Genomic DNA, 23,821 nt, shown 5'->3' on the forward strand with positions numbered 1-23,821 from the left:
CGTTGTAATAAGCCGAAACGTCATTCCAAATCGAAAGATATTTTTGCTGACTGACACACACACGAGAAACTCCTCATTTTATCTTTAAACAGTCAAGCAAAGCAATCTGGATTATCTAAGTATAGTATGTCTTTGCTCAGATGTAATAACGTGTAGTGGCTTATTAGTTTTCATTGGAAGTGAGATAAGTAGAAAAAGGAATGGAAGAAAAAGTGAGAGAGAACGTAGGAAAGCTATAAATATTCCTTCATGTGTCGTGTTATAGAGATAATAATATCCGTTCGGAAGCCCGAATGAAATGTCCAACAGAGAATTAGCTTTTCATTACCGTAACACGCGACTGTCGTTTTCCTTAATTACTACCCACCTCGGTGATAAATTACTGATATTTCATTACGTTTCGTCCGGATGTTAAGCTGACGCCTTTTCCTTTCCGTGCTGTGTCAGTAAAGTTAGATGAACGGTCAACAGACACACGCCTTACTTTGGCAATCTGTCTGGATAATATCAGGGAAAGAATTTACCCTTCGCCCAATAACTCTCGTCTATTTTTACGCCCGAAAAGCGGCGAACAAGCCGCTCAAATAGAAAATATTCGAAAACAAGAAACGTAAACGTCGTCGAAGATTTGGAAAGTTGCATGCTTATATTATGTGGTCAACGTGGCTGGGTTGTAGATACGCAATCGCGTCGTCCAGAAAACAGTTAAGCGCATATTATCAGCATAATACATTGTGTTGAAATGAGTGCAATAAGTACATCAAGGACAGAGGACCTTCATAAGCGATGTTACTAATTTATTCTATCAATAGAAAAGTTTTGGGCTTTACAGAATCATAAGGTATTATAATAGCGGCAAAACAGCCGAATGTATTTTAAATTTCACTATGATCTGCTCAATTTTTTTTCGTTTAATAATATTGTGTATCAAAGTATTTGACTAATTAAAAATTCATTTATTCTTCTTGCGTTTATATATTTTGTGTATTTTCTTATGTTGGTATATTGGGCTGTGCCTCTACTTTCGGAACTTTTAATTATTTGTAACAGTCCTTTACACCTTCAAACCCTAATCCTCCACGTACCCAATTTTGTCTTGGCACACATTTTCTGGATTTTCTATTTCTCACCAACTCACTTATGTATTTTTTCACGAATCTCAACTTTTCATCCCTTTCCCCTCCTGCAAATCACATTTCACCCATTTCCCCACATTTTCCGATATGGCATCTCAAAGCATCGAAGTTCTCTCACCGACATCGCGTATAATTGAGGTTTGGTAACTTATGCTCAATGATGCAGTCCGCATGCGTCAAAGAAGGAAATAGTGTAGAAAATCAAACATTTCACTTGTGCGCATGCGCCAAGTTCGTTTCGTTTCACTGTTCGGAAATGGGGCATTTTGCGCACGTTACACAGACTTCGAAAATCATTAGTTTTCAAGCAGGTGTTGTAAAAGGTACTATTTCTCTTCTGATTACGAATTAAAAATACAATTAGCAGATACTTCTTCTTTTATTTAAAAACGATAAAGTTTCTATCAATTTTTTATTTTTTTTTTTTAATCACGAATAACAGTTTCAATTAGTACATTTGGTTTGATATAAAAATTCTGATTATAAATGGTAATTTTTTTTCTATTGCAAATTATAACTTACAAATTGAAAATTTAATCACACTGTAATTAATTGAAAAACGGCCCATCACTGCTAATATAACAAGTAGTTAGTCGCGTAGAATGATATATCTTTTTCGACTCTAGAGTGAACGTGATATGTCGATGTGGCAGAACCTTCGATCTTGCTTATTTCTTATTCAAAGCTCAACTGCGACTCGCTTAAACGTAGCGTAAATCGTGCTGACAGTCGTCACGAAGAAAATAGGAGCGTGTACAGTAGAGTGCTCCTTATTTAGGGCTCGGTCGAATTTTTTATCGGACGAACCCCAAATCGATTCCAAATAATTCAATAGATTGCCTGGTATGATGATATGAATTTTTTTTTATGAGATAGTAGCATTAATGCCCACTAAAATTTCGCAGTTATAGATTTTTTTGAAAATTATTACTCTTACGATAAACGATACATATACACGAAGAATATAACCGAAAAACGTGAAGATATATTTCTCTTTGCGATGGTATTTTGTAATGCAATTAAGATACGTGATAGAATTTGACTTAAACAAGTGATAATAAAATTATATCACATGCGCTAGGGTGATATTTTTCAAAAATCCTATCATATAAATGCCAGGATTGATTACAACTTATCGATCTTTTATGATTGAATCATACAATGAAAGTAAAAGCAATTGTTTTAGAAAATAAAATGAACATGTGTTTATATTTACAGTTTTTGTGATTTTTGATTACTTTTCATTTCTCTTATGAGGTGAGCATAGAAGTTTCGGTGCTACTAAAATCACTTTGAATCTGTAACTTTGTTTCAATATTTGTAAATTTCATGGAATTTAATAAGATTTTGGGGCGTATTTACGCCGGATTATTTCAGTGACCGACTCGTTGGGAAGAGGGAAAATGGTCTTGTTTATTCTTCATAGTTAGTTTTATACTTATTGTTGTAAACGTGTACAAATATTTCCGAAAGAAATTATGAAATCGTAGAACCGGTGAATATTCAACAATTCGGTAGTTCCGATCGTCCATGTTTGAGGTGACGTGATTTTATTCATTCAATCATTATTCATAACAAACATTATCAGCGATCTATGTTAGCAATGACTGAGATAGGGACGTATACTTTTATTTAAGCTACAATTTAATAATTCTCCTAGTCAGATTCGTATCCTCGTTCTCACACGATCCGATATGGAAATTTCCCGCCTCTGACGTCATGAAATATATACATATGACACACCGGGCTTAATGAGATTGGTTAGGAAACTTAAAATGTAGTCACGAGACACAAGTTTTTACACCATATTGATTGATATTAATTAGGTTACTATGCAAACCCTCAGATGGATGGTCTCCATAGACTCCGAGTAATTAATAATTGAAGTTGTATTTCTTATATACCTCAGAACACAGATAACAAATATAGACATCTGAATGAAAAACTATCCAAATGGTGAATGATAGTCTTAACAAAATGTTCGTAAAGTATGAAGATCTTTGTCTGTATCGTTTGCGAATAACAGTAAAAAATTAAGTGTTTTGCACGAGGTTTCTCAAAAAATCATCGAGAGAATGCTCATAAAATACTTTTTTTGAAATTGTATAACAGCGAAGTACAATTCAGTTCATTTTGAAAAAGTGAATAGATGACAAACGGTGCACGTTACATTAGTCGTATGTCGAAAACCTTCACTTTGAAGTTTATTTTAAATTTTGTTAGTTGAGAACGAAGTTGAGAACCATCGGTCGGGCCCGTGTTTAAGCTTTACACTTTCACCGCCTGACCCTGAGAAGCGCCACCAACCATCTTAAGAGGAAGTTCCAGTTGATTTTGACAAAAAATGAATATATCTCCGAAACGATGCTACGTAGCGGATTGTTGCTTTGGGATTCGATGGTTTATGAGTAATAGAATATGGCGAATACGTGAAAACCATCGAAATATAGAAAAAATTACTATTTCGTTGGTACGTGTCACTTATTTTTACTATTCTCCAAGCCTACGCATCACTGGCGCGATTTAGGCGATAATAGGCCTATTCTATTTGGAATTCTGAACACAGATATGAAAAAATAATTGAGTTGCATGCGATAAATGACAGTTTTTGTTTCGACGATCGATCCACAGAGCGAGCGTCCATCAAATATACAAGATCCGGCGGTAAAACTGGCATGCCAACCTACAAGATTCGGCAATTCTACAAAATCGTGCGTCAATTGACAAAAATTACAGGTTCTTCTTTTTCGTTGCACGAGACACAAGAAAAAGTAATATTTCTAGATTTCGATGACTTTCGTGACTTCGTTAGATTCTAATACCTACTCATAAATCATCGAATCACAAATTAACAATCTGGTACGTAGTATCGTTTTGGAAGTATATTCATTTTTTGTCAAAATTGACTCGAAATTTCTCTTTATGCGAAAAAAAACAAGATTACAAATGTTCGTTCTACGAACGCTGCATAGAAATTTCCTTTTACCGGGATAGCGAAAATTAATTGAATAGACTTGTCTTATCTTTTCGTCTCGACAATAATTTAGAAATAGCTCCGAAACCGTTCGTCTTATACTTTCTTTCTACAAATTATTCTTCAAAGAATACCAATCTCTATTTCATTCGTTGAAAATTGCTTGTAATACAAGTGAAGTGACATCTGTCGATAATTTGCTGGGTCGTTGGTAGAAGATTTATAATAAAATTGTAGAAAATTCGTTTTTAAACCACTGATTTCCGTTAAATCATACTCGTTGTTAAAGTTATTAAAGCCTATAACTCGAGTTAAATTCTTGAGTCAATTCGACTGCGGGTAAGATTGTAAGAATGACCTAAATCCACTTTGTACCACTAGTATTTCGTAATCGAGCACACGTTTCGATCCAGACTGCCGGACTCACATCTATTGTTAGAATCGCGATTCTTTTGTCAGCTATAAAATCTAAACTCTAGACTGTAATATTATTGTTCCATCCCGTCGTAAAGAAAACGCATATATACGTTAGATTCCGTGGGTTTTGATGTCGTTAAAAAAAAATCGAATAATTTAATGTGAATTTGGTTTTTTTTTTCTTTCGTAATCGATTTCGTTGATCTAGTTTTGCTCAAACCGTTGGCTAATATTCCGTATACAAGAATCAGAATTATATGTATTGGTAAATTGAATTATTGGTAATGCAGCAATACAGGCAAACGAGTTGAAGAGTTTTCGATGCGAATCTATTTTCTTGAACGATTAAATATCTGTGCTCTGAGATCTTTTGCCTTCGCTTTTGTACTTTCGACGAGAAATGACGTAACAAGGTACTTGAAATTACCGAATAATGAAGTCTACAACATTTTCGGCAAAGAGTATTATCGAGTAAATTTTTGGTACGAAAGCTGCTTTATTGGTTATCATCGTGTAATTTTCGGATATATTACCCACGGGTGAATTTTCTTGTTACACATGCACAGACGTACCGGAGTAATTTACACGGAGCTAATTCTTAATTTTTGGATTTAATTGAGGATCCATTGGGTGAACGATGTGTTAAAAAAAAAAATTGTCTTGATACAGTCAAGGTCTAAAAAGTCTCACTTGAGCTAATCTATTTACGTGTGACTAAAATAGCCGCCGTAATAACAGGATGTTTATAACCGAAATTCAGTGTTTAGATCTTTTTTTTTTCATACATCTAGACGGAGAGATTTAATAATACTTCTTAAACCTTTGTTCAATCGGGTTTTTGTTTTCGACACATTTTTGAACCGAGCGTACGTCATTTATATATATATACAGTAGAAATTATACTTCACGTTAACTAGCTATAATTTTTCTTCTTTTTCTTTGTGTGCTGAAAATGAAAGTAGAATTGTTGATTTTATGACAAAGTTTCACCAAATATCTCGGAAACGATATATTTTTACTCAGCTTCAGCAAAAGTTAAGATTTTCGAACGTTCTTCCACGCTAAATATTTTTATCTAGAAGTTGTTTTATTATTACTATTATTATTATTATTATTATTATTATTATGATTTAAAAATACCTTTCAATTTTCGAGCATTTGGTTTACAAAATTCGCTTGTACGGAAATGTACATATCTGTGCGAAAATAAATCAAAAGAGATTCATTCTTTACTCTGTAGTAATGATCATCGCTAAAGTTGTAAATATTTGTAAAATTATTGTCACGAAATAAATGCATGGTAGTTGTTATGTCAATGAATGACTTCTACATAATACCGATTCTACATAATTTAGATTTGAATTTGGTCAGAATCGTCTTAAAATGATCCAAATTAAATCGACGCAATCTCTTGTCCCACTTTCATTTCCGCTTGGATTCACTTCCAGCATCGAAAAATAAACTCGATTACTCGCTAGATAATAGTAAATGTGTATTTGATGATGAATAGAATTTTAAGTCACGTTTTGCCTGATCGTAATTTGCGAAAATACGTTGAGGATCGTTCGGTTTTCGCCTGAGGAATATTGTCAGTAAATCCTAGACGAAATATTCCTTTCATGCGTAACCACTTTTCGAAAAGATTATTATCTACGGATATTTGCATGGTTTGCAGTACTTGCGATAATATCATCATAATCTATTTCACACAAATTGCAAATACGAAAGGATCTGTTGCACTCGATTTCGCCACCGTGAAGTTGGAGAAAAAAAAAAAAATTTAAACGCGGATTGACATTTTAACAAGATTACAGTTTTTGGGACGGTTTTCAGTTATTTTTACGAAGGGCGATACGTTTTACTTTACGCAAATAGCAAAGATGAAACCATTATTGGAACCGTTACGACACGAGCTTTAAAATAACTTGTATCATAACAAGTCTTAGTATAAAACCGACAGAAGCTTAGAGACTGACAGAATTGTACATTTTTGACATCGGGAAGGCATGGAAAATCTAAACTCATTTAGAATATTGTTTCAGTGATTTACTTGGTAATTTTTCTAAACAAACGTAAAGAGTTGCTTGAAGCCAAAGTCGAGTTCTTCTTCCGCGAAACATTTCGTAATATTATAACATAATTGAATATTACTAAAAAATCAATTTATCGTAAGAAATTCCGAAAAGACAGAAAGAGGGACAAAAACAAAAACAAAAAAAAAAAAAATTAGCACGAAGGAACCTTTCATCTGGATTTGATCACCGCGAAATTCCCACGCTGGTGATTTTTCTTCTCCTCTGATTTTATTGTCTGTCAAAATTGGAGAGTCGTTTTTTTTTTTTTTTTCCATCATTTTTCTTATATATCCGAAATTAAATATACTACGCCTGTTTTTGCTTTAATTTCAAAATTTTTGTCTTTACCAAAAGTTGTTTCGCAAATCGCGCGATTACCGAAAAAGTTTTATTTCTATTTTTTATTTTTTTTGTTTGTTCTTGGGCAAATCTAAAATTTTGCATATATCGTGCTGCTTTGCAACGCTCTACAATGTACTAATCAAAGAATAAAATTGGTAATGGTGAGGGTCACGGCCTAGAACGCCCTCGTCTAGTACTTTCTTCGCGTCCGTTAACCGGGTGCTTTTTTTTTTTTTCGCTCAACTTTCGCCCGGCATTCCGTCCCTACTGTCTGGTAACTGGCGAAGGGTAATAATTAGGCAGGGAAGGTCGCAAAGACCATTTACAATTCATTCCCCGAGGTCTATTGCGCCTTAAATATAGACGAGCAGGTAATTACAACAAGGAAGCAAAGCTTACGGCTTATCAACGATAATGCACTCAGAGTCACGTGATTTTATTCATCCGCATAAATGCGCAAGCTTTTGTTGGAATCGAACGAGAAAGGAGCTTGCGTACAAATAAAAGCTTGCAAGTAATGCCACGGGATTATTATATCATTTTTTTTTTTTTTTCTATTCCATACCAATCAAAGAACACGAATCGTTCGATTGATTTTCTCCGTCAGAGGGTTGGATCGATAATCTTACCGGAATCACGTATTTTCACTGGATGTAGATTTTTCCTTTCGAAATAACAGGGTTCAGATCCCGTCGACGTATGAATTTTTTTTTCAGGTGGCGTGTATACAGGCAACTGATGTTAAAATTTATTACAACCCGACCTTGAAAGGCTTATCTTATAATGTCCCGTCTCCATCACGCGAGGAGATTGGCAGCCTGTTGCGGTTTACTATAGCGTAATTTAGTTGCGTCACAAGAACTGACCGACTGCTGTACGTGCGGTGTAACAATTACGGGCAAAAATTATTACACTTGTCAAAGACGGTATCTACGTACGTACGTTTTACAGGATCACCTGATGTCTGTACAAGTGCGCGTACGGATCGAATAATGAACAACGAAACGACAACGAATGAAAAGTCTCCTTTTCGGATAATTGACGTAACAAGCGCGTGAATCTTTATCGCTGGACGTGATACGGTATTGATGAAAAGTTCTCACAACGGGTATCAGTAATACCGAAACCAAGAACACGCGGTGGTGATTTAGAAAAAATCGCTGGAAATGCCACGACTCGACATTTCCTGAAATGTCAAGCCTACCTTTAGCAGCGGTATTAAGGGCAGCGAAAATCTACTCCTGGCCCCGCCGTTCGACGGCGCGTGCTGAAATTACACCCCCGGGAATTCACGAGTGACGAAAATTGACGGAAACACCTTCGGGGTTGCGCTCAGATTTATTTCCCTTAGCCGTGGCACAGTTCGTGATTTGTTCAAATAACTTGGCGACGGATTAACAACCCTGAAAAGGTGAAATCGCGTTCGGGAGCGCATGAAAAAAAAAGGCACAATGGAAGTTGGATGATATTAGAACAAGGATACTGGATCGCGAATAGTTGGTAGAATGCATTCAATTAATTAATTCAAATTAATATATTCTCAGGCATCAAAAAAGGGTGATAATGCTCAGTTGTTTTTACAACTTCTACCAGACAATACAAACGCACATAAGTTCACGTTTTAGCTTGTATTAATTAAGTTAAACGTCTTTTGATACTGGTTCGTGTTCTAATCATTAAAACCACCATCGTCGTGAAAACCACAATGTGGACTTTGCGCGCTGGTGATATCTGTTCAGAAATACGTTTCCTTCGTTATTCAACACAAGTCTACCGAAAGTACGTTATTCCTATTAGATTCTGTGTTGGAATCACGGTAATATTATTTTATTGCAGAATTTTTTTCGCAACTTGGTCTAAAGTTTTACGTATAGAAAGATGAAATCGTAATCTGAAATCGTATCTGAATTTTGATACGTTCTGCGTTTTCACTGATTTTGTGATGATACCTCAAGTGTTTATCCTACGATTTTGTCAGTACGTATATGTTAATAACAACAATACGCGTTATGCTTCCAGAATGACAAAAAAGTGTGGGAATCTTTTCTCGTAACCTAAGACGAAAAAAGGAAAAAAGCTTCGTCAAGCCACAGCTATTGTAATATAGTTGATGGGGATTTTCTTTTTCGCTATTTTGTTTCAGATTAACCATATTTCTAAAATCATGTACACCGATCAATTGCACACGGGAAACATCAGCTGACGCGAAGAACAATGACGTGTTAATATTACATAAAAACGTGAAAAAAAAAAAATATTATTGATATTGAATTTGCAGTTTTTCCGTAACAAATTTCCAAAAATACAGTCTTTTGGACGAAAGTTTTTATTAATCCTCGATGGATCGCCGCTTAATATGAAAGCGACTCTCTTTAGTTTGTGAAATTATTTTAATTAATTTGTCTGAAACTTGGTATCCGAGAATTTCTGATGATGTCATTTCCGATCATGTGGTCAAGTGGTGGATATAGTATGACAGATGAAAGTTCGAAGTTTATTCCATTTTACGCGCAAACCATTTCACGGTAATATATGATATAGTTTTTAACGCTGAACATTAAACTGCGACTCGTGATGTAAATTAGTAAAATGCCAGGAGTTGCTTTTACACAGAATATTAATTTTCACAGGTGTTTATTATGTGGTAAAATCTTGTGCTCAAAATGCGGGTAGAAAAAAAAAACATTTGGAAGAGTGAAAAAATGAACCCTCAAAATGCCGATGCACTTTTAGAGATAGTGGCGTCTCGTAAAAAAAATTCTGAACGGTTAGGATATTCATGACACTCGACTTGAGAAATTTTATAAACTCAATAACAGTAACAATTGATTGCAACGGTTTTTAGTTCTCTTTTGTTTGTGTTTGTGTGTTGAGAGAAGGGAATAAGGTTTACGGAAAAAATACCTTACCTTGTACGTATTTAAAATGTCGCTTTATGTTTTATGATAACGATAACTGAAAAATAATCGATGACAAATACGAAAAACATTACTTTCAAATGCTTGTATCAGAAATCAAGCATTGGATTTCTATTCACAACATACAAAAAATGATAAAATTCTGTGTTTAATCGTAAACCAGAAACGTTTAACAACCGACATGGAGAAAAATTTCAAGTTTCGGTTACTTTATAATCTTGAACTAATCACATGTCTTGTCATAGCGAATAAATACAGTTCTCGATGGAATGTGAAAAGGAGGTTCCTAGTTGTAGCCAGAAAATCTATACTATGTGGCAATATTCAATTACAGGGTTATATTTATTCACATTATTTTTTTTTAACTTTTATTTTATTTACGACATGTATTTTATTTTTATATTTCTATCCAGCATCGTGTGTAGATTAGCACAAGACCTGTCAGTCAAACAAGTGACATTTAACACTGACTCTAACATTCTCTTAACCCGATAGCTTGCATCCCATAATAATAGAATAAGATTTCTGAAAACTTATATGATGAACTAATGACCAGAAATTATTGGAAAGAAACACGTCAAAGTTTATGTTTTCCTGAAGTGCTGATTGAGGAATCACGTACTGTTAAACTATTTTACTATTTCGTGTAAACAGTATGAGGCATGCAAGTTCTATATTATCACCGGTGTCAAAAGTTTGAATACCATTATTTATCCAAACCCGTGATCAAGCTGCTGACAGGAACTCATAACTGATTTTTCTACTCCAGATTATGAATGTTTACAATTTCTCTTTCTACAGCTTTACAAAGTGTAAATGGAAATACAGAGAATATTGCTCTCGGCATGACATAAATGCTGGGATATATGTATAATATACATTTTAGTATTTCAAACGGAAGTTCACGACAGCTTATGAAATAACCAATGTTTATAACACAAACTTTATAATATCCTGCGTTTACGGTATAGATTGGAAACGTAAACCGGTATACTTTTTCACTTTTTGTACTCTTGCTGTTCGACGACCCAGCGACCAGAGTCGAAATGAACGCCTCCGTTGCTACGCATTAGTAGGTCAATGGAATCCGTAATTTGCCAACGTACCAAGATTAAGATTTATTTCGAAATTCTGGTGTGATATGCGGGGACAATGTCTGATGTGACATGTGTGCTTGCTCAGCGTACCTATTGCACGATCTTCTCATGGCGTGTGTCAAAGTAACTTTTCTCAGCATTTTACAATTAGAGCAATCTGATCCCCCTATATATAGATAAATGAATCATGCTGACGAAAAAGAAAAAAAATATATGTAGAAACCGCCACCATTTAGATTGCTACTATTCAAACTATACCTAAATCAGTCTTTCCTTATTTTCGAATGATTATTTACTGGATGCAGAAATGATTTCCCTGCTTTTGGAAAGGTCAGAATCCCGAAGTCATGGTATATTTAAGAAACTGCATACTTTTGTATCACCTTTATCGTGTTTCCGGGTTCTAATTGACTGTAATCATAGATATCTGTAATCATAGACCATAATAACGTTGTGGACCTGGAATGTGTGTAACAAATATACTCGAGGCACAATTTCCCCTCTCGGGTATCAATTGAATATACCGGGACAATCTCTTGAAACTTGAAAATCAACCGCGCATGCGCGAGTTTTATCGGCTGTTAGCGCAGGCTGACCATCCCGAGTTTCAGCTGTCAAACTGTTTCTGGCGGCGATGGAGTTGATACGAACTTTCTAGGTTAGAATCTCAAGTAATTGAGGTAGTGACTCGGAAAGGTTTGGGAAGCATTTGTTATTGGGTCGGAAAGTTGATTCTTCAAAGATCTGTCGTACTTTAACGCTTCTGCTCATTGAAATTTCAAACGTACAAATTTTGTGTAAGTTGCATCGCAGACAAAAATATCGCTTGCGGGAAGATCCCGCCGACCAATGAGATTGAATTATTTGACGCATGCGCGGTTCATTTTCAAGTTTCAAGAGATTGTTCCGGTCCGTGTCGTCATGCAGGACTTGGAATGTGCCGGGACAAAATTCTCACCTGCATTTGTATATTTTTGCTTACAGATGAACCTGCAGTTTGCGCAAATCAAATTCTGCAGTGCTACGGCTTCACGACCACGAAACTCGGCAAGAAAACGATCCAGAGGCAGAACCGTTCGCTGGTTTTGCACAAGTCGATGAGTTCTACAACGTAGGTATTTTGCCTGATTTACGTACATCAATTGATAAGCATCGAATAAAATTGAAGCAAACATCGCATTAATTTCGATAAATTTTATCTTTATTTCTCGCAACAAATGTTTTGACTTAACTTGAGTCTTGAGTGAACTCAAAGTACAAGCGTCTCTGTCAGGAGAAAAAAATTGGAGTTAGGTGAGTAATTTGTACGCTTCGTGAATTAGGCAAAGTTTCGTTGCGCTAAACGACAGTAAATTCGATTCTGTTGAAAACACTTCATCACTTGTTCATAATATTCTACATCAGTAGATATCAAAACAGGCGAAGTCTCGGTCAACATTTTTATCTAAGGATTGACTAAAAAATACCCGAGATCAGCAATTCGCTGAAACTAAAATTAGTGTGCGATATTTTCAACGATTTGAAAACGGTGAAGTAAGCTTTCTGAATAACATTTTATTTTTCTTCAAGCAACGCAAATCAATTTAGCGGCAGTTAATAAATTTGTTTACTATTTCCCTTTCTGCGTCATGCCAATTCAACGTTTGGGCGGCCGCGAAAGTAAAATGCTATTTTTCTTTTTTTCATTTCGCGAAGGAGAGAAAATGATTTGAAAGCCAAAAATAATTTCTCATTTAAATTAAAATTTCTTATTTCTACTTTTTTCACGATCGATGCGGTGAAACAACGTAAAACGATAAATGCTTCCAAAACAATTTGGAAGCGGTTTTCGATTTTGCTGATTTTAATCACTTCTTCCACGAAAGTCGAATTTTTGCATCGTTGTTCACCCTCGTGCGGTAAAGAAGGTTGCCCAAAATTTCAAAGATTTCTCAAAAATTCCTGCGATAAATTCTAGTCCAAAGCACCACCGTACCAAAGTTAAAAAAAATTATTCTCGTAATAAGCATAGAACGAGGCGTAACCTAGAGAGCCAAAGTAAACACATCTGTTTACTTTCACTGTCAACGCGGCACTCTGTTCTCGATAGCAAATCAAAAATAAGATTAAGCAAGTTGATGATTAAATGTTTTTATTATTCCCCCATAAATCTGAAGACTGTTTGAACAAAGCTGCATACACGTTACATCGAAGAAACATTATTCCCTGACATAAAAGATTTTTAGATCACAAGCTGAAACTGTGGCTCAAAACTAGCCAAAGTGTCTGGTAATTTTTCTATACTTTTTCAAAATCGTTTTCCAGTTTTCTCCCGGTAGTTCAGTTTCAGACTGATCCATAATTTCAACTTCAACGACAAGCAAGAATGACGAGAATTGCTCAAATCGGCATCGCAATAATCAATATAAATAATGATGTAACAAATATCTGAATTTCTAACGAAAAGGGTCGGTTTCATGGAAAATATCAACTTTTACGTTTCAATAGATAAAACCGTTTTCATCCTATGAAGAAAACTCAAGAGCCCTTTTTTGTTGCGGATTTGTTCCCGAAAAAAACACACATACATTAGGGTGGTCCTTGTTCAGGGTATCGACGAATTTTTGCCAGACCATCCCCCAAATCAACTTCAAATAATTCGAAAACAATCGCCTAATTTTTTCAGATTTTTACATCGACTCTAAGATAGTCCGCATTGTGATCGAAGTTTCTTATGGAAATTAACATGGGTAAAACTTTTTTTCTCAGTATATATTTTATTGCAAGAGTAACAATGTTCCAAATAATCTGTAACCGCGAGGTTTTGGTGAGAATTAGTGCTACTATCTGGGTAAAAATACACATCATCGTACGAGGCAATCTAGACGAATTGCACAACCTCGAAACCTGACATTTTTTTTTATTTAGAGGAAGTGCAATTCGTCTAGATTGCCTCGTACGATGATGTGTATTTTTTTTTATATAGTATCAGTAATGCCGACTAAAATCTCGCAGTTACAGATTTTTTGGAACATTATTACTTTCACGATAAAATATATAGTGCGAAAAAAAGTTTTTCTCATGTCATTTCCATAAGAAACTTCGATCGCAATGCGGGCTATCTCAGACTTGCTGTAAGAATCTGAAAAAATTTGGCGACTCTTTTTAAATGATTTAAAATTGATTTCAGTGATGGGGCGGTAAAAATTCGTCAACACCTTGAACAAGGACCACCCTAACATACATACCTGTAAATAGAATTGCCTCAAACGGGCTTTATGTAATATCTTACAACGGAAAAATATTATGTTCGATAATATTAATTACCGTCGTGAATAATTTAAGCAAGTAGCAATGATACTATTTCATTAATTTCAATACCTTGTTTCCGAGGGGCTAGTCACTCCCGAGTACGATATACTCGCTTCTTACTTAAAGTATCGTATCGACGAGTATCGTCGAGTCTTTGGATAGATAAGCAAAATAAGTTTATTAACGTTACTACCTCAAGTAAGAAGCGGTTATAGTCGGGAGTGATTAGCTCTTGGCTTGTTTCCCCGTCTTTCACATCGCATGTGGTGGTATGGTGGAAGTATAAATCTCCATGGTGTTTCAGCGAAACACCACTTCCGTGACCCGAGATCATCTTATAAAACTTGATACTCGACCGCATTTACGAGTGATAAAACTTTTCACTTCGCTGCAAAAGACTAGAGCGTACAAAGTCGTCTTAAAATCTTGCTGGTGCCTTGAAAAATTGCTACGTTGGAAAAAGTATAATTTTTTTCTTTTTCCTAAATCTTTGAGTACAACATTCTAGCAAATTTTTAGCAGAGCTGTACAACCATATGTCATGAGTTCCCATTGGAATGATATAAAAAACACTTGATCGAAGCATAAATATTGCGCTAAACACCGTATTTGTTTGGTCCGTCATTAAATTCTTTCTCTAAGTGTACGCGCATTAAGTCAACATCGTTTATATCGTGGTTATCACAGAGGGGCGTGTAGTTCCGCAGAGCCGAAAAATAATGTGGTATTTAATGACCATGCGATTGATTAAGAAGCTAGTAACGCCGCTACAACGATGCATGTTTCGGAAAAACAGTCACTTCGAACCTTTAGAATTGTTCGAAATTTAGTTAGCCATGATAAACAAACGTACTCATATTTTGAAAATCCAACTCCTAGAAAGTTGTTCTGAAATTCTACAATGATGATTTTCCTTCCTGATGTTCCGTTGCGTTAACGTTAGTAACTTCAGCCTCTTGAATCACTTAGGTACTTCTCTCTGATGTGACATGTGTGCTTGCTCAGCGTACCTATTGCACGATCTTCACATGGCGTGTGTCAAAGTAAATTTTCTCAGCATTTTACAATTAGAGCAATCTGATCCCCCCATATATAGATAAATGAATCATGCTGACGAAAAAGAAAAAAAATATATGTAGAAACCGCCACCATTTAGATTGCTACTATTCAAACTATACCTAAATCAGTCTTTTCTTATTTTAGAATGATTATTTACTGGGTGCAGAAATGATTTCCCTGCTTTTGGAAAGGTCAGAATCCCGAAGTCATGGTATATTTAAGAAACTGCACTTTTGTATCACCTTTATCGTGTTTCCGGGTTCTAATTGACTGTAATCATAGATATCTGTAATCATAGACCATAATAACGTTGTGGACCTGGAATGTGTGTAACAAATATACTCGAGGCACAATTTCTCATCTCGGGTATCAATTGAATATACCGGGACAATCTCTTGAAACTTGAAAATCAACCGCGCATGCGCGAGTTTTATCGGCTGTTAGCGCAGGCTGACCATCCCGAGTTTCAGCTGTCAAACTGTTTCTGGCGGCGATGGAGTTGATACGAACTTTCTAGGTTAGAATCTCAAGTAATTGAGGTAGTGACTCGGAAAGGTTTGGGAAGCATTTGTTATTGGGTCGGAAAGTTGATTCTTCAAAGATCTGTCGTACTTTAACGCTTCTGCTCATTGAAATTTCAAACGTACAAATTTTGTGTAAGTTGCATCGCAGACAAAAATATCGCTTGCGGGAAGATCCCGCCGACCAATGAGATTGAATTATTTGACGCATGCGCGTTTCATTTTTAAGTTTCATGACATTGTCCCGGTATGTGTAGGTATATCCTAGGGGGTAATCGCTATGTAAAATGACGTATACCGATTAGAATTACGGGGATCACGAGTTGGTTAGAAGGATCACAAGGATTGCAACATTGCAGAGGTCACAGCAAGATTGTACAGATTACAACGATCGCAAGTGTTTACAAAGGTGGCAGGGATTACAAAAGTGTTACATAGAATGGACGACAACAATTACCAAGCATTACATGAGATTGCGAGAGATAATAACGATTGCATAAGCTTACGGAGCGTATGCACACCAGATCACAACAGCGATTGATTATAGGACATTTCAAAGGGTTTCAGGAGTCCATGAAAACTGATAAACACAACGGATTTGTGCGCTGTGTTATATGCATTCTGACATGCCCGAGAATGGATTGTATTCGTAGCTGCAACCGGTTGCAGGCAGTAGTGGAAAGAATGTCCCCGATTGGATCATTGTCGAGAGTTTTTTTTCATCGGCACTAAAATCTCATCATGTTGAAGTTAGTAAAGTTATCGTACCGATTCACGCTAAGGAAAAACCGTCATTCTACGATTTTAAAACCGTTTGAAATTCGGTAAACTGTAATAAAACAAAACATACTCATATCTTAAAATCTCAATTCCTTAAAAATCGTAATAAAAGTAAGAAAACAGTGATTTCTTTCCAATGTTTCGTTACGATAACGTTACTAACATCAACCAACAAAATCTCAAGTCAAGTCCTATCTTCAACCGATATAACGTATAGTTTAGCGTAACTCGTAACTATGAAAGTCGTGAATCATTGTTGACCACTAGATTACCCTGATTTTCAAATATATGTATAAAGGTTTCGGATGTGGGTACGTAGATATTTACTCTTACCATGTAAAGTTAATAGTGGCTGTAGCAAAGGCGATGCCTTGTCACGTTTCTTTGCCTCGAGGCTGCAGAGTAGTGCCCAGTTAGATAAGTAACTTGAAACTTGTGCCACTGTCGATTCGTGCAAGCACGCAATTTGTCAGCCGGAAATTTCTTGCCGGATGGCGGAAAGGAAGGGACGAAAGTTGACCTTGCCTGAGGCGTTTCTTACCGTTCCGTATACAGATTTTTAACGTGACTATTAGAGTCGTGAAAATTTTTTCAAGTACAATTTGGAATAATGTAATCATCTTAGATAAATTTACCACATATCTTACTCGTGGAGATAATGCGAGTCAGGTTTATCTTTCATTTTGATCCTTAGAAGCTGACTAAGCTTACACCGAGAACTTGCAAATGATTAAAGCTAATTCTACGGCTTGACGTGTACCGGCCATTAACTTGGAAATCAAACCAATCGTTTCACTTCATTAACATTGATTTCGCGTAATTACTATAGATTTCTATCTTATCATCTGTTTTTCAGTGCTTTCCGAATTGGATAGAACCATGCGAAAATTGCAACACAATCACTGGAAGTTAGGGAAAATCACTCAGACTGCTGGGAAATTATCGGACGTGAAGCTGAATCACTTGTAAACTGAAATATAAAGGAAAGTACGCGACAGATAGCCAATGGAATGTTAGGGGCGTATGCCCATGGGAGTAGTCCGCTGGAAGAGTGGTCGAATTTCGAGTATTTATATCACGAAAATCATTCATTAGGTACATAGTAGAAAGTATTGCTCGAAGCATTGTTATCGGTAATGATATGAAACTTTCCACAACGCGGTGACTATCTTGCAATGCCCACGATATGTCATAAATGGCTTAACCGATTTACATCAAATTTGGAGACAATATTCTTGAATAGTTTATCGTTTTTCTCACGATACCATTTTTCCTAGCTATATTTTAGTGTTACTTAAATAATAATAAAAAAAAAAAACGCCTTCAATTTTCGAAGAAAGATCAAACTTCAAGTTTGAACGGTCACCGTTTTATTGAAACTAAAGCTCGACCATTGCAAATATGACAAAATATACAAGAACACGCTTTTCAAATTTTTAAATATCTTGGACTCCGAGCACAACGGTTTGATTCTACTTTACAAAATGTGTAAATGAAGTACAAGGTTCACACTTCTGAATAATCTAAACCCCAACCGAATTGAATAACTGGCCGTCGAGATATAAGTTCCCAAAACTCACCCACCTTTCTGACTGTTTACTGTATACCCCCTTAAGGGGGTGTCCTGGTCGATTTCGACGCTGACTTATATGTCTGCAAATATCGATGTCCACGTACCTCAAACGCGAAAAAAGTCTCAACGGTCCTATTCTATACACAATTCTGAACAAAAATACTCCAACTTATTTTCATGTGACGCAAAAGTAAAGAAGCGGCACGAATTCTACGAATAGACTATTGCGATTTCGTAGAATATGTGCCATTTCTTTATTTCTGCGTAAAATGAAAATGCATTGCAATATTTTTTTTTTTCAGAATTGCGTACAGAATGCGATTGTCAAAATCTTTTCCGCGTTTGCAATACGTGGACATTGATACTTGGAGATATGTACACTCGAGGACAATAAATCTGAGACGGCAAATTTTTTACATTTGACAGTTATGTTGGCAACACAGAGAAACTTACAGCGCCATAGTCGGCCGAGTGCGAAACAAACCTAATCTCAATAAACATAACATAACCCATGACCGTCGAATCTAACCTTACAATACCGTGGGGATAACGAATGGTTGGATTGACACGTATTCTAAGGTTAGATTCGACGTTCATGGGTTACGTTACGTTTATTGAGATTGAGTTTGTTTCGCGCTCGGCCGACTATGGCGCTGCATGTTTCTCCGTATTGCCAACACAACTGTCTAGTGTAAAAAATGATCCGTCTCAGATTCATTGTCCCCAAGTGTAGGCCAAGGTCGAAATCGACCAGGGAACCCCTTGACGGTACATCAACGAACTATAAAACAAACGAACTGCGGTTTATTCGGAATCTCGATTCGTCCCCCCTTCGAGCCTATCTTGCGGTATCGCATCCGTATCTAGGTCTCTGTATTTGCGTAAGCTTCCGCACGCCGTTCTTACTTCCACGAAAGTACCGAACGCGATAGCAGGCTAGAGCTGGTGTAGCTAGATTGTACGCTCTGAGCACGCGAAGCACGCGAATCGGATCGCGAGCGTAAACAGTCGTCGACGTTACGTACGTACGTTTGTCGTTTGTTCTGCGATACATTTCCAGAGTGAACTTGTTCGGCGATCCGGTCGTTCGACGGCGCCCGGCGGTGCCGCACGCTCGCACAATAAACGGCGGCGCACCTTGACACCTACTTTACTTGCCGATGAGGCGAGGAACCCGACGACGCCGACGCCGACGGTGACGGTGACGGTGACGGTGACGGACCGACGACTTCGAAATCGCGCCTCGCCTCGCCTCCCGGTTCGCATCGGCGATAGTCGCCGCGTCGCGTTCAACGCCTCCGCATCAGCCGTCGGAGCGACGGAATTTGCGTCGAGTTCGGCCCGCAGGAAAGGGAGAAAAGAAGCCTCGACATGCACGTTATACGCGATGCGACGGTTCGCCGGAGAAATTGATAATACGAAACGATACTCGCGGACTCGAAGGACAACATGTACATATATATGTGTAATTACCGATTGTTTGATCGAGTTTCCTTGTCTGAGAAACTTGCCAGACTTTAACGATGTGTCTTTGAGAGAAGAACGAAATCCAAATTTCAGTTTAAATCGTTCGAGTCACCCTGTTGGAATTACCGAGTGCAACGGAGTAATCCCCTGGTTATAGTTACACTTGAGTGTTCACCGATACGTGCCTGAAATTTTCGAACTTACGCCGTTCGATTTGTTTCGTGCCACGGTACGAGGGAGATGATTTTAAATAAATACATTCAACCGCAGGTGCTGCGCGGAAGCAAAGTTATAAGTAACCATTTAATGCCGACTTGTTGCCATTGAATACAGTGTGAGTAAAATAGGAAGACTGAGAGAGAGAGAGAGAGAGAGGGATTCAGCAGCACACGTGCGCGTTTTGAAAATACCTAACAGTTTCCTTCCACCGGAGCGTTTCGTTACAGGTTTATTTGACGAGATAATTAAACATTTAACCATCTCCAAATAAACTTGATTTGTGCTTGTGCTTCTCCTGAACGAATTTGTTACCCGATATACACACGGTAAATATCTCCACGATTTTATTGTTAAATACATGTATAGTCTGTATTATTTGTATTAGCACGCACGCACGGCTGTGTATGAGGCAGTTGATACCATTTTGACCTGGGTCTAACCCTTGACCTCTCAGATTTGGCCCGCGATTTTTTATATCATTGTTCTCACTTTGAAAGACATTCAGTTTTTTATTTTTTTTTTAGAATTTTTCGACATGGTTTGAATTTTCTACAAATTTCAAAAATCATGTTATTAGTCGATACAATTTAAAAATCTAAAAAAATTCTGGAAAATCGTGTGCCAGATATAAAAAATTTTAAGCTTAGAGCTGGAGTGAGGAGATTTTTCCTTCTTACTGTTTTCAAGATTTATCCGAAACAAAAACCGTTGAAAAAATTAAAAGTGGGATTCATTTTACTGTAGATGGTTGTTAAAAAACATTTTCATATGTCGCATCGGATTTTTGAATTTTTTTCTTCTTCATTTTGGTTATAAAAAAAAATTGAACAGGTAAGAGGGTGCCGAAAAATCAGAAACAATTTTAAAAATTCGGTGTCTCATATGAAAATGTTTCAACAACCATCTATAGTAAAATGACACCCGCTTCTATTTTTTTTAACGTTTTTTTCTATACAAGCTTGAAAACAGTAGGAAAGAAAAAGCTTTCCACTCTGGCTTTAAGCTTAAAAATTTTAATATTTGACAAACGAAATTTCAGATTTTTAAATCGTCTCGATCAATACCATGGTTTGGGAAAATTGTAGAAAATTAAAACCGAGTCGACAAATTATAAACAAAACCGAGTGCCTTTCAAAGTGAGAGCAAGCACATAAAAAATCGCGGGCGAAATCCGAGAGGTCAGGGTCAGACCCAGGTCGAAATGGTATGAACTGCCTCATATCCCAAGTACTTGAATCGAGCATATAACGTTCTAAAAAACTATTAGTAATCATTGGAATGAAATCACAAGAAATTGCTTGAAATCGATTTTCGTAATCTACCACAATTGTAGTTGTACGTAATATAACTATGGTAATTGTTAACACGGGCTACGATCAATGTTAGGTGTAACAACAATTTAGTATCATCTAATTGTTACTGTAATCGTAATACTCCCACAATCAGCAAAATTTATTCACAACATCTGCATGAAAGTTCGATCTTCAACGCTTGTGGAGCATACGTAAAGTCCCTCATTTCTTAACAGTGCGGTAAAACGACGTTAGCGCATGCGCACAATGAAAATGCTCAATTTTACACACTAGGACTTACTTTTGCACACGCGCACTTTCGAATAACTCAATTTTATGCATTGCATCATTGAGCGCAAGTCACTTTACCCATATTTTCGCGACGTCAGCGGCCTCTGCATTGCTTCTAAAATGAAACTTTCCTTCGCAAATGTTGAAAAATAGCGTGTGTCATAAGTGCGGGGATGGGTGGTGTCTTACATTCAAAATTTATAAAATTGTCATATTTCTAAGCAGCTGAAAGCTTTTTTTAAATAAACAAACAAACACCGGAATCATAAGCAAATAATATCGATCGAATCTAATAAATCTCGAACTGTTTCGAATTGATTTCAAATGAAACACAGGCATCCTAGTTCTTGTTTTTGCAATTTCAATATTTTCTATTTTTGCATATCCGCACAGATCTTTGTAGCTTACTAGTGTAATAACTTTATAATTACTCGATGCACGATTATATCGTAACAAAGTTAATAATAAGTATTGATTGACCAATTAACTAACCCACCTCCTTAAGAGGATGCTGTAGTCCGTCTTTAGCGACGGCGTTGAATGTCATTTTTTTATCAAGTCGCACCACTGATGTAAAAATACTGCAGTCAACGTCATTCTACACGCAATGCCGAAACAAATATCAAGAAATTTTTTTTTTATATATTCCTATAATTGAATTACCACTTATTGCAGAAATATATTTTCTGAAGTTATTTTGGCATAAAACCAAAATGTTTATTAGATATTTTTGACCAGCATCGCTTGTAGAATTGCGCTGACTGCTACATTTTTGCTTCAGTGCTGCGCAAGTTTTGACATTTGCCAAAATAAGTAACATTTTACTCAGTCGGTAAAGACTGACTATAGCATCCTCTTGAGCGTGTTTTTTTTTTATGTATGAATGAAAATATCACACAATTTTTAAACGATCTTCAGAATATCACTAACTTTTCCGAATCCCGCTACAAAAGAGCGATGCACGGTCGAAATTTGAACATTTTACGTTCATTTGTTTATTTAATATGCATGAAACATAAGGGTGAGTTTACTCGGTCGGTAAAGGTAGGAGTGCTACATACCCTTAATGAAACAGTCTCTTGTTTCACGTATATTTGCTTAGTTAGAACGAGTTTGTCATCAAGTAACAGGATATGCTGTAGAAAATAGTTACATTGATTAATGGTCTAGTAAATGATGCAAGGTTGTTATTTCGCCCTAAAGTTCACAATTAATGGCCGAATTTGTCAGCGGAAGCAGGAAGTCTTAAGCATACTAACTCAATATCTTGGTTAAACTTCTGCGATTATGTGAGAGAAAAAGGTCGAAAAGTTGCTTTATCCACAGACCACGAAATCCTGATGTTACGTTAATTGAAACAACCAATGGCAAACGACTAATCAACGCTGTATAACATAAAGGAGGGGATGAATTGCTACAATCAATAGAGTTGAAGTTTACGGTAACGTTAAAGTTACGAAACGTCGAAAAAAACGTCACTGTCTTCTATCTTTAGAGTAACTTTGAACGATTTGAGCTTGCAGAATATAAATGTTGGACCGGTTTAAAAAAAAAAAAATTTCTCGTCACGGACCCTTCAAAAAGTTAGTTTTTTACCTCAAACGATGCCTTCCGAAACCGGAACTCTGTCGCAAATTTCTAAAACGTGACTCATCCGGTTTGAATTTTTCAAGGACTCCAACCAAAATGTCTCGACAACTATACAAGTTGGGAAACTGTTTATGGTTTTCATTTTGTAGATAGTCAAATTTTCCATGTATGAAAAAGGTCGAGACTACTACACACCCAAAATGTTCGTCTTGTAATCAATACGGATGTTTAAAGTTGAGTACATTGAATAAATGAATGAAGATGCTTATTAACTTGTAAATTCTTATCTCACCCGTGTTCTAAGCTGATACAAATAATGTCACGTAGTAGTCACGATATTTTTTTGAAGAAAATTTGATTACGTAAAAAATGAAACCAAAAACAGCTTGTAACTTGTATAATTTCCGAGATATTTCAGTTGGATTGTTTGAAACATTCAAACCAGAATAGTCACCTCTTAGAATTTTACTACCAAGTTCCGGTTTCGGGAGGCTTTGTTTCAGGCTAAAAACTAAGTTGTCGAAACTGAAAAAAAAAACTGGCCCAATAAGTATGCTAATGTTGTATTACGGTTTAATGAATTTCTGACAATCCTAAAGTTGCAAAGTACCGCGTCTTCGGTAATAACGACGTTTCATTACAATTACAAGCCGTTCTGCAAATTAGGGAATTCGTAAGGCTGAAAGGGGGATATTAGACATTTCAGAAAGTTTTTGTTATGGCCGAGAGAAAATATTTGGAGATAAGTTTATTCTTTGTAAAGGACCAGCGTTCGATTA

At 36.4% G+C, this 23,821-nt stretch overlaps 1 protein-coding gene across 10 annotated transcripts in view; it reads left to right on the forward strand.

Moving 5' to 3' along the window:
• The window catches only part of LOC124178340 (phospholipid-transporting ATPase ID), a 123,132-nt gene that overhangs the window by 28,195 nt on the left and 71,116 nt on the right, over positions 1-23,821 (forward strand). For 8 of the 10 annotated variants that reach the window (XM_046561579.1, XM_046561582.1, XM_046561581.1 and 5 more), the window contains one exon: positions 11,944-12,070. The gene's annotated coding sequence lies outside the window, so the exon portion shown is untranslated. Of the gene's footprint in view, positions 1-11,943; positions 12,075-19,364; positions 20,196-23,821 lie in introns of those variants that run through there. The other 2 variants (XM_046561583.1, XM_046561587.1) reach the window with 2 other exon arrangements.

This window comes from Neodiprion fabricii, chromosome 3, assembly GCF_021155785.1.
Source record: "Neodiprion fabricii isolate iyNeoFabr1 chromosome 3, iyNeoFabr1.1, whole genome shotgun sequence".
NCBI lineage: Eukaryota > Metazoa > Arthropoda > Insecta > Hymenoptera > Diprionidae > Neodiprion > Neodiprion fabricii.